Genomic DNA, 12,605 nt, shown 5'->3' on the forward strand with positions numbered 1-12,605 from the left:
ATAGTTTTGCTCTTTCCTTCGCTATGCCTATGTTCAACAGCTGGTCTCTCCTCCTCGCCGAGTCCTCCTCCAAATGTCACGTGACATACGTCGTCGCCAACACGCTTTTCAAAACACTGTCCACTTCTGGCTACCGCAACTACATGCTTCTGAGATACCCGCTATTGCTGTCATGCCGGCCCATGCTCTTGTAAAGATGCTATGGACACTTTGTTGTGCGCCACGCATTGCGCAAGGCATCATCGTGAGGCAGCCGGTGCCGCGTCGTTTTGTTTTTAAGGCGAAGCTTTCTTCGCCTATTCCTTCGACTTTCCCACTGCTGCTCCTGCTGCTGCTGCTGCTGCTGTCAGGCACACCGCGTCAGGGGGGAGTCAGCGTGTGCATAAATGACAGGAAAGAGTCAAAGAGGAAAGGTGACACTAGAAACTCGTTTCCACCCTACCGTGTCGAATGTGCACAATGCCCTCTGGAGCTCCATGGCCGTCGCCACATTAGCCGCTTGACAGCTGCAATTATTCGTGACTCCCCTCAGAAGCATTGCAGAAGTTGCGAAGCTTCCCTTTTTACTAAGGTGCGAGTCCAGAGTGGACCTAGATAGAACTGTAGGGAGGAGGGACGAGAAGAGGCAGTTCTCGTACAAGAGAGCGGAGTGGGGGAGGCGGCGTGAGAAGGCTAGCAAACTCCACTACTATGCAACGGCGGCTGCAGGGAAACTGGATAAGCTTAAGTTCAAGGTACGGTACAGTACATTGCTGCCATTTCTGAAAAATAAACATCATGCAAATATGTCAAGCGGACAAACTATGCAGAGCGTGCAGAAGCAGAGATGCATCAATTAAAGCCCACTGCAGGGTCCAGGTAATACTACAAAAGCGGTCGACCCTCAAATACAACACATCTGTGCACGCCGTAGTAGCTTTGCAGCTATGCAGGGGCGTAGCCAGGGGGGGGGGGCTTATGGGGCTTCAGGCTCCCCCCGCCCCGAAATTTTTTCGTGCTGTTCATGCATCACCGATCAAAGCAGCCCCCAGCGCCGGAAATGATTCTGGATTTTGTGTAGAATGTTTTATTTTCACGCTTAAAAAGACATTTCAGCGCAAAAATTGCGAATTCGGGATGGGTTTCGTGGCAACGCCCATGCACCGGAAGTCACATAACGCAAGCAGCCCCATCCTAGCACAAAGTTTCAAGGGTGTTTTGATGGCGAACGGGCTCGCCGCGACATCTCACGGAGGCCGCGGAATCTACAGAGCATGTGGATGTCAATTCCGAAACTTTATGGGTATAAAGTTCTTATAAACTTTTGATGCGAAAGCTGCACTGACATTTCCAAACGTGTGCTTTAAATTTTCAATTGCTAAACTTTGTGGGTTTAATGTTCCTATAAATATTTGACACCAAAGGTGCATTGACTTTTCTAAAGTCTTCCGTCGGAACATACGAGACAAGCCAAATCAACACACTATCAGACAAGTTGACAATGCACGCAGCAAGGTCCCATGAGACGAAGTGTTATGGCGGTTCATTCGCGCCGTCATGTCACATAAAAACATAGCAACATTTTTTTTTCACCTGCGCCAAAGCAACCATTTCAAGACACTACTTTGACTTTTATTCGAGAGGACACATTGAGCCTCTTCTATTTTTTCTAGTCGCTACTCACAGGCTGCCAGAGCCAGCCAGAGTGCATGCATTTTTCTCGTGTTGCCCTCACCACTGCGCGGCGCCACTTTGGTGCGCATTCGGTTTTCTCTGGTCCAATGCATTTTTGCCTAGCAGAGTTTTGGACACTTTCTGGCTAGCAGACGAGAAAAAGAAACAATGGTCGCTCGCCGCCATCACTGTGGGGACTCGATGGATGGCACCGCGTTGGCTTGAGTGCAACCTCTCCAGAAAGTCTTGTCTCGCCGGTTTAGGATACCAAGCAGTATACACATGTTTTTCGGTGGACCAAGCGTCTCGCGTTTTCTTCGATATTCCTTTGGTATCCACAATAGGTGCCCAAAGTAGGCATTCCATTGTGGCCAACATACTTTCCTTTGCGTTTTTATTTCGGTGCCCCCGCCCCACAGAAGGAAAAAAGAAGAAAAACATTGTTGCGGTGCAGCGAATTGTCGCATGGTGAAAGTTCGATTTTGTTACTCCTTTTGCGCAAAGTAATGGGCCATAGGATGCTTCAGTTGCCGGATACTCTTATTATATTATTTCGATAGAAATTACATGGGCACTCAGGCGCATTCCTGTCGTCGTCGTCGCCCTCATGTTTCGTATAAAGTCCAAGGGCGATAACATTGTGACCGCGCGCCGCATGCTGTATGTGCGAGTGAAAGTGTAAGGGGGCGGGGGTGGCATGGGTGAGCCGACGATGGTGGCTCAGTCTTGTGTGCGCAAAGCAGAAAAGCGGGGAGGAAGCGCGCCGCCTTCCGTCGCGCGCGATACATTGGGGGGAGTGGACAGAATGTGGGCGGGATCTAGGATTCTGTGAATCTGTGATTTCACATGTTTATTGGCCTTGTTTGACACATTGTATGCAGTGTCTTTTTCTTAGATACGTAGATTTATTGGAGACTTCTATATATATTTAAATATCTTGTTGCGAGATATTGTGTATACGTGCAGTGAACTTTGTTTCACAGAGACACTTTATTGCCCTTTATCAAGTTGTATCTTCGCATCTGTATATTCTATTGTATCTTCGCGTTTCTAATGTACAAGGGCGAGTCAAATGAAAGTGAGCCTACCCACTCCGCGCAAAAATGGTTCAGTTCATTATCTGCGAGGCATGCGCGTAGCAGACAGGCATCTCTCATTTACAAAGTGACGTGTAGGTGGGAGGATAAATGTTCTTTAATGCGCTCATACACTGGGTTGAACATGGTTGCGTGACGTAATAGACATTCTAGAAGTTGAGCAGCGCGGTACCGTTAGGTTTTTGACAGCTGAAGGTGGTTTCCCAAAAAAAGAAATTAGTCGCCATGTGGCTGCCGTGTACATTGAACATTGCATTTCATTGGCCAATGTGAAGCGCTGCAGCAAACGGTTCAAAGAAGGACGTGAAAGTTGCAAAGACGATCCAAGACCGGGTCAAAGTCGCCGTGCAATCACCACGAACAAAATTGCAAAGGTTGGTGAGCTGATCACACAAGAACGGAGGATAAGCTTCGCTGAACTGGCAGATCGTGTGAACATCAATCACAGTTTGGTTCACCGTCACCGTTCATGCCATAATTCATGAACATCTCGGTTATTGGCTCTTGTGTGCACAATGGATGCCCAAGATTTTGAACCACCGCCAGAATACGGAGTTCGGCGCTGCCTTTACTCATCTGATCCGGTATCACAATAAGGGTGACAATTTTTTGTCTGCAATTGTGATCGGGGACAAACCATGGTGCCACTACTATGAGCCCGAAACAAGACGGCAAAGCTTACAGTGTAAACATTTGAATTCATCACCGCCAAAGGAAGCAAAGGCTGTCATTTCCGCCAGAATGGTGTCGTTGACATTTTTTTTCGATCGTCAGGAGCCATTACTGATAGAATTTGATAAACCTGAAGAGACTATAAACCATTTCCGATATTGCAATACGCTGGACCAGCTGCGTGTCGCAATCAAGAACAAACTATGTGGAAAATTGACAAATGGGGTCATCTTGTTCCACGACACTGCTCGTCCCCAGGTCGTTGATGTGGTTAACACAAAACTGGCAAAGTTCAAGTGGGAAACGCTGCAACATCCACCATACAGTTGAGACCTCTTGCCTTGCGACTTCCACATTTTAGGACCAATGAAAAAACAGCTCAAGTGATATAGATTTGTGTCGGACGATGACGTGAAAGAGTCAGTTGCAGATTTGTTGAAGCAGTAACCTAAGAAGTTTCATGAGACTGGAATCACGTGACTCCTTAGTCAATGGGACAAATGTCTAAATGCTCATGGAGACTACTCTTAAATAAAGTACTCCGTTTGTCATATATTCGCATTAGCTCACTTTCATTTGACTCGCCCTTGTATATTTTGCAGAACGGCTTTATATATGTGCTCTCTGTTGGGACAATAATTTCGGTGCAATTACTCACGATACACAAACGGTGACAGCTGCTCCTGCGTAATACATTGGAATAAGTGACAGCGTCATTGAGATTTTTCACTGGCCATTGCATATGTACAAAAATTTAAACAAGGATCTTGAATGACAAAGTTTCATTAACATATTCATCCTCAACTTGTTCATTTCATGGCCGTTACATTTTTCTTATCAGCGGCATGCACCGCTTTGCTGATTTAGAACTGATATAGTTCTAAAGTTCATGTGATATCTTCTTTAGTTATTAAATAGACAAAAAACATGGAAGCATTGATATCAGTTATTGTATGTATGATGTATGTATGTATGTATGTATGTATGTATGTATGTATGTATGTATGTATGTATGTATGTATAATAATAATATTTGGGGTTTTACGTGCCAAAACCACTTTCTGATTATGAGGCACGCCGTAGTGGAGGACTCCGGAAATTTTGACCACCTGGGGTTCTTTAACGTGCACCTAAATCTAAGCACACGGGTGTTTTCACATTTCGCCCCCATCGAAATGCGGCCGCCGTGGCCGGGATTCGATCCCGCGACCTTGTGCTCAGCAGCCCAACATCATAGCCACTGAGCAACCACGGCGGGTTGTATGTATGTATGCATGTATGTATGTATGTATGTATGTATGTATGTATGTATGTATGTATGTATGTATGTTGTAAATATGTATGAAAATATACATATTTTACCTGTATTGACAGTGCGTAGTGTTCAAGAATTCGTTTGCAGCATCTCTGGCAATGGCAATGCAGTTATTATTCATGTATTTGATCCCTAGACAGACTGTTTAAGAGGACTGTTTAAGTCCTGTTTAAGACTGGACTGTTTAAGACTGTTTAAGAGAATACATGCATGCATGCATGCATGTATGTATGTATGTATGTATGTATGTATGTATGTATGTATGTACCGTATTTACCCGCGTATAACCCGCCCCTGCGTATAACCCGCACCCCTAACTTTGAACTCGGCGGAAAAAAAAAGAAAAAACTCGCGTATAACCCGCACGTTTACCTGAAAAAAAAGAAAATGAGCGCTAGAAAGATGCAACTCACACTCAGTGATCATTTCGTTTTTAGAACATTTATTCAAACGACCGCCACCACGTCACTGGTTATCCGATTCTTAATCGTCGCCGCTCTCACTACTGCCATCCGAGGCTTCATCGCCACTCTCAAAGACGTAGTCGTCCTCGGAACCATCCAGACTATTACTGATCGCACATTTTTTAAAGCTTTTGCGCACCAAATCGGCCGGTATCGCTTTCCACGCATCCACGATCCACTGGCACAGCAATGGAATATCAGGCCTTCGCACGCGTCCCGTCGGTGTGAGGGCGTACATGCCGTCGGCCATCCACTGGGCATACAGCCGCTTCACGTGTGCCTTGAACGGCTTGTTCAGGCACATGTCGAGTGGCTGTAGCATGGACGTCATGCCGCCAGGTATTATGACGAGGTCGGTGCTGGTCTCGGCAAGGCGAGCCTTCACCGCATCAGTGCAGTGGCCTCTGAAGGAATCTAGTACGAGCATCGACCGGCGTGCCAGCAAGGCACCTGGTCTTCGCTCCCAGATTACTCGAAGCCAGTCACCGACTAGGCCACTGTTCATCCAAGAATTTTCTTCCGCACGCACAACGATTCCTGGGGGCAGTGGAATGCTAGGTAGCGTCTTGCGTTTGAAAATCACATACGGGCGCAGTTTCGTGCCGTCAGCCAAAGCGCATAGCATGACTGTGCAGCGCAGCTTGGCATTACCGCCGGTCAGCACGCTGACTGATTTGGAGCCCTTTTTTTCCATGGTCGTGTCCATCGGCATCTCAAAGTACACAGGTGTTTGATCAGCATTTCCCACCTGAGACAGCAATAGCTGTGCTCCTTCCGAAGTGCGATCACATATCGTTGAAAGTTCAACAACTTTTCCTCGTAGGCTTCAGGAAGCCGCTGGCACATGGTTGTTCGCCGCCGCATAGAAAATCCATGTCTTCGCATGAAGCGCTGAAGCCATCCACGGCTTGCACGAAACTCACGTGGAATGTTCAATTCCCGGGCCAACTTCAGGGCTTCCATTTGCGCCATCTCAGTCGAAACAGCGTGGCCACGACTTCTCTGCTCCTCAATGAACTTCGCAAGCTGCGTCTCGAGGTGGGGGTACGCGCCAGTCTTCGGACCCCGAAACGCTCGCCTGTTCCGGTTCGTTGCTTCGAGACTCTCTTTTTTCTTCCTCCAGTCGCGAATGCACGACTCGTCGACGTCATGCTGTCTTGCAGCAGCTCTGTTGCCGATTTCTTCGGCAGCGGCTATAATCTTTAGCTTCTCTTTCGCTGTGAAACACTGCCGTCGAGTCGCACTCATGATGCCAAAACAAAGCAGGCAAACAGTGCAAACTGGGGTAAGTACACTAAACAGCGCCTAACGCGAGGCTCAACAGCTGGCCTTTCGTTGGCCCTTCATCGGCTTGACAAGCGTCGATGACGATGGGGATGGCGGACTACACGGGGAGGCTGCCGCACATTGCGGTGAAGCCGACCCCCCCCCCTCCCAAGGAAAAAATTCGCAGATAACCCGCACCCCCACTTTTTAAACGCGTTTTTTCACATTTTGGTGCGGGTTATACGCGAATAAATACGGTATGTATGTATGTATGTATGTATGTATGTATGTATGTATGTATGTATGTTGTAAATATGTATGAAAATATACATATTTTACCTGTATTGACAGTGCGTAGTGTTCAAGAATTCGTTTGCAGCATCTCTGGCAATGGCAATGCAGTTATTATTCATGTATTTGATCCCTAGACAGACTGTTTAAGAGGAAGCTTTAGCTCGGGCCCAACTCCGATGCGCCTATTCAAATACATGTAAAAGGCAGAAACGCTTTTCTGAGATAACCCCTGGATCGCTTTAATGAAATTTGTTGCATTTGAGAAAGAAAGTTAAAATATAGTGCCTGTTGGAAGCAGAATTTCGATTTAGGGCCTGAACTTTGTTTTAAATATTTTGAAAAATTCGAAAGTTCATAAAAATAGAAGCACGAAGTTTACAAATTAATAGCTCTGCAACAAGAATAGATATTGCGGTTCTGTAAACGGCATCTATTTATAGACCATTCAAAGCGGACAAATTCAATATGTCAATTTGTATCTTACGTGAATTGGTTACGTTATGTACAAGGGTTGTGCAAAAGCCGTATTTCCATAATACTTTATTTTTTTTAGGTTTATGTGTAACATATCATTTTGCCCGTTGTAGATGTGCTGTGATATGCAATTCACAGAATTGTGATATAATTTATCGTTGTTGAGTTACCGAGTTTTAATCTTGATAGTATCATTTTCTGAAAACTTGCGATTTTGGTGAATCTTTAATAAAGAAGTGACAACCTAACTGAAAAATTGAAACCAACAGCCACTAGAATTTATGTTTTTCTTTTAAATGCAACAAACCTCGTAAAATTTGGTGCAGTGGTTGCCAAGACAAACGAATTCTCTTTCTACACATATTTACTAGATAGGAGCACCTGAGCTAAGGTTTCCTCTTAAGGAGGAGGCCGAGCTGCAACGTGAGCCGCCGCCCCCCCTCCCCCCCCCCTAATGAAATTTCTGGCTACGCCACTGCAGCTATGGTTGCTAGAGGCCGTGGATTTGATCCCAACCACTGCAGCCGCATTTCGACGGGGGTGAAATAGAAAATGCACATGCGCTTAGATTTTGGGACACATTAAAGAACATCACGGTGTCAAAATTAATCCGCAGTTGTCCACTATGGCGTGCCTCATAATCCATTTGTGGTTTTGGCACATACAGCCCCATAATCCAAGTTTAATACTTCTGCCACAATGCAATGTACCATGTGAGGCAATGACTATGCTCAACCCTCTCAGAGGTTATGAAATAGGGCACACAACAACGCCTCAAGCAAACACCTCTCCCTGTTTGTTCTGTGTACTACGCAGACAAACAGCAGTGGTGCCTGCAAGGTAACATTTACAGGGTGTCTACCAAGTTGACATTTCCGAATTCCCTGAGTGTTCCGGTTTTCCCTGAGTGCTTCTACAAAATTCCCTGAGTATAACAGAACTTTGCTTTGTGTCTAGACAGGCTCACACCATGTTTACCAATGCTATTCCTCTCTAGTAAGCATGTTAAAAAATAAAAATGACTTAATCCAATTTGAATAGTAAGGAGTAGCGCTTATTTTATTCAAAAAAGAAAACAGAAGGAAAGGGTTAGTAAACTGCACAGTGAATAAAATACCTTCGAAAAGAATGGTAAAAAACACTGCAAATTGAGTTGAACATTCTCAAATACGAATAAGAAGGGGATGCATAACGAATGAAATATTTACGAATATGAACTATTTCTATCGACTGATAGCAAGCTCATTGGTACGAAGCCCGAACTCTGTCACAAATGCGATTCTTTCTCAACAGCTAGTAATAAAGTCAACCTCAACTGTCCTGACATACTCTATGCCCCTGCACAATGCCTCAGTGTTGCATTTCACTGATTTAAAGATTTTATTTTGGCTTGGATGAGGGAAACCTGCAACTCAGTGTCAGCCAACACTTTTTTTTTTTTTTTTTCTGAGCTCAAGCTCCTTCAAAGAAGTGGCGGCACACTTCCTTTCCCGTTCATTCCTCAATGTGTAGGTCCTTTTTGTTCTTGCTGTCCTTCCGTCGCGCGTTTGCTACACGGACCATTTCAAGCATCCTCTTGGTTATTTGTACAGCCAACGTCCAATTTTTCGCCCTCCCTAGGGGCCGCGAAAACGTCCGAAAAACCGGGCATTTCGAAAAAGGGAGGATGACAAAAAATTGAATGCATGTCTTTTACTGATCATGAGGGCTCAAAATTGCTACAGACACATCCAAAAAAGCACTGAAGGACTGCCAGTACGCTTATTAGGCATATCGGTGCTCGTACTGTGACATGAGATGGCAGGTGTACGCGTGTATAATTAAGCAATACGTACTGTGTCCCGTGACAAATGCCCTTTCCCATGCTTGTTATGCTTTGCCGCGTAACATTTCTGTAATGAGGCAAAGCTAACTTTCGGGACCCGGCATTCTGCAACACGCCGTGCTTTCCGACCTCCGAAGCCGATCGCCAGGACCAAAAAGGCGGAGTCGGTGCCATTGCTGACAGTGGCGAATCCTTTCAATAAAGAACAAGGCACCAAAGGGCAAGAAGCTTAATAGCGAACGTCGAAGCAGCTACGCCTGGCGTTTCTGCGGTGATGGCTACGGCTGCGAGCGGATCTGCGTGAGAGTGCCGGTTCGAGGCGGCGAGATACTCAAAATCGAAGGTGGTGGCTTTGACTAACGCCGTTTCGGACCTGCGGCCATGGCAAAAAGTCCCGAAAATCGGACACCGAGAGGTTCTTGCGTCCGAAATTTCAGATGTTCTCATACATTGATCCTATGGTATACGTGGTGGTGCCGCGAAGCCGTCGGACGTCCGGAAGTCGGCCATTGACTGTACAATGGCAACTCCTCCAGCCGTCGACACGGGGCCAACGACGATTCGTTACGATTCCTCTCTGTTTTACTCGAGCCAGCTAGCGTTATCGTGGCCTTCGTTCCCTTTCGATAAAATTACAGCAAATTTTCCCTGATAGAAGCGAAAATTCCCCGAGATTTCCCTGAGTATTTCCAGACTATTCAAAATCCCTGAGAATTCCTGGTTTTCCCGGTTGGTAGACACCCTGCATTTAACATCAACTCACCACTCTCGTGTTAGACTAAACGTTGAAGAAATTCTAGCCATCGCAAAACACTGTCCGACTCTATTCACGCAGCCAATCAGACCGCTAAGCACGAATGCATCGGAACGCAAGCGATTTGGCACTTGCACTGCGGGCTGTAGTTGCCAATTTGCGAGTGCGCACAAGCAAGCAACACGACGAACAAGAGCAGGGTGCATGTGCACCAGCTAGCAAATTAACCGGAAATCAACAGCGTCTGCTCCTGATGACATCACCAGATGCACCCCGGTGACGTCAAAACGAGCACTAGGGATACCAGAAAGGCCCGGAGGGGAGCATGGGATTGTTTATTTATTTTGTGGTGCACCTGGAGTGTGTACCGCATCTGGCATCGTTGACTGTGAGAGCATTCGGAATTCGATGCGCGTGTTTACTCAAAATGTTTAAAAATATTGGAGGTGGTTTGGGGCCCTTTAAAGGGACACTAAAGGTTACTATGAAGTCAAGTTAAAGTGATAAAGCAATGCTTTAGAACGTCTAAGGCATCAATACAATCACGAACAGAGCTTTAGTAACCGAGAAATTGAGGTAAATGCATGACACGATTTGAGAGCCCCCAGCGACATTCCAGTACTAGCCTGATGACGAAGGCACTCCTCATCATGATTTATGTCACTAGTACTCAACTACTCGTATTGAAAAGATAACTTCATCAGGTTATAAGACAGAAGAAAATGCTACTTGTCTACTTCTATTCGATTCTAAGAAAAATAACATTTTGTCGTTACCCTTCAGTAGCGTCGAAAAGTTTCATTTTCGCTCGACTCTGCGCCGCGCGCGCTTTGGAGTTTCAGTTGTTTCGTTACTGCGTCGTGCTCTACTGCTTCTGCTGGCTCGCGAAACTTGCATTTGGTACAAGCAGCGAGAATGCCACGTCCATGTGATGTCGCAAGATGCGCGAACGGTCCGCGGAACTTGGCCGAGGGCAGTTGCAGTGGCAAATCCAACGTTACTTATCATTGTGAGCCAACGAGTGAACCTCTACATTCGAAGTGGTCAAATGCCGTACCTCTGCCACAGCGAGTTGGCAAAGAGCCGAAAAATCGCATAGTGTGCTCGCTGCACTTTTGTCCAGAGGATTGCAAGTTCAACGCCTACTTACTGAAGTCGTGTGGAGTGCCTTTCAAAGCAATGCTTTCCCATAGCGCTTTTGCGTCGGTCTTGCCTGCATTCTCCGAAGCGCAAGAACCACTGCAGGTCGAAGACGGGGCGGTGAGTGCGGCATTTGGTTTTCACGAAGGAAAAGCTACAAATGTGCGAATATGTACAGCCATGACATACAGTTGCCGTCGTAGTAGTATGCAACAACACCGGCAGCGCGAGCCCTCAGCAGCAGGTCGCATTCATCAGTGCTTATACAGTAAAAGCTCGTTAATTCGAACTTCAGTAATTCGAATTTCGGGATAATTCGAACCGTACTACTTGGTCCGGCCTAGCTCCATAGAAGTCCATGTATAAAAAAGCCCGTTAATTCGAACGTGAGTTGGTTCTGCCACGGTTAATTCGAACTACGCGCCGCCGCGCCTGGGCGGCGTGCCGCCTGGCACATGGCCAGAGCAGGCCTTGAGTTGCCTCCAAAATGGGGAGAGAAGGAAAAAGCGGGTAAAACCGGTGCCAGCACCCGGCGCAGAGGCTGGAGGGCAAGGGGTGACAGCTGTGGCAACAGCTACGCCCTCTCTCTACCTCCGAGAACTGCGGTTTCCGGTTTTGAGCCGCCGATCTCAGAGGCCTAAGAATCTTGTCGTATAGCTGCAGTTGTTAACCGATGGATGGCGCAACCAGCACAAAAAATACAGCGAATCCAGTACATCGCAGCGCCGCTAGCGCTCGAGAATTGAACGAATAGGAGGAGCCTTCGTCAACGTCTTTGTCCTGAACTCGCGGTGGTCTCGGCCGCTTTCGGCAGCCTCGAGTTTTCTAGTTTTCGGCGCGCTTACGACCTTTGTTGTGCGGATCGCTTGAAAAGTTAGGCCTCGGTGGTGTGCTTCGCCGTGCTGACGTGCGGTTTCAGAATGGCGTGCGCCCGCGGTAAATACTACTGCGCCAAAACACTGAAGGATAAATGCGACATCTTACGGGAAGTGGACGCCGGAGTCTTGTCGAAACAAGAAATCGCCAAGAAGCACGGCACCTGCGCACGGAGACTGCGTCACTAGCGTCACCGCTCCCATGTCGGACGTTCTGAAAGACGTTTCCTTTGCCGACTACGTAGACGTGGATGCGAGCGCAGTTGTCTGTGGTGTGACCACAGACGAGGACATCATTTCCCAAGTTAAAAACATAGAGCCTGTCGCTGCCAGTGACGACGACGAGGAAGACGACGAGGCACCGGTGCGGCCCTCCGCTGCGGAAGTCATGGCCGGACTTAATGCCGCCCGCCTGTTCTTCAGTTTTGAAGAAAGCGAAGAGGAAGCCTTCCGCAACATTCGCTCTTTAGAGCAGAAAGTGCTTGCTGTTGCCTTCAAAGAAAAAAAGCAGACCACAATTACGGATTTTTTCAAACATTAAATTGAACTGGCGCCATGCCCTGCTGCTTCCTGGTCGCGGTGTCCTGTTTTTCTTCATTGCTTTCGTTAGTTCGAACTTCGTTTAATTCGAACTGAGATGGCGTCCCCTTGCGGTTCGAATTAACGAGCTTTTACTGTATTGCTGAAGTCGAGCCCAGCATCACGAGCCAATGTGTTGTTGCCAGGGTCGTCCATTACAACGAGCATCAAAGTTGGCATCATAAAACAAAGAACCA

At 46.9% G+C, this 12,605-nt stretch overlaps 1 protein-coding gene across 3 annotated transcripts in view; it reads right to left on the reverse strand.

The window, feature by feature from the left end:
• Positions 1-12,605, reverse strand: part of LOC142587416 (signal-induced proliferation-associated 1-like protein 2) — a 194,338-nt gene that overhangs the window by 112,617 nt on the left and 69,116 nt on the right. The gene's annotated exons all lie outside the window — the stretch shown is intronic.

The sequence above is a fragment of the Dermacentor variabilis genome, chromosome 7 (assembly GCF_050947875.1).
Source record: "Dermacentor variabilis isolate Ectoservices chromosome 7, ASM5094787v1, whole genome shotgun sequence".
Taxonomy (NCBI): domain Eukaryota; kingdom Metazoa; phylum Arthropoda; class Arachnida; order Ixodida; family Ixodidae; genus Dermacentor; species Dermacentor variabilis.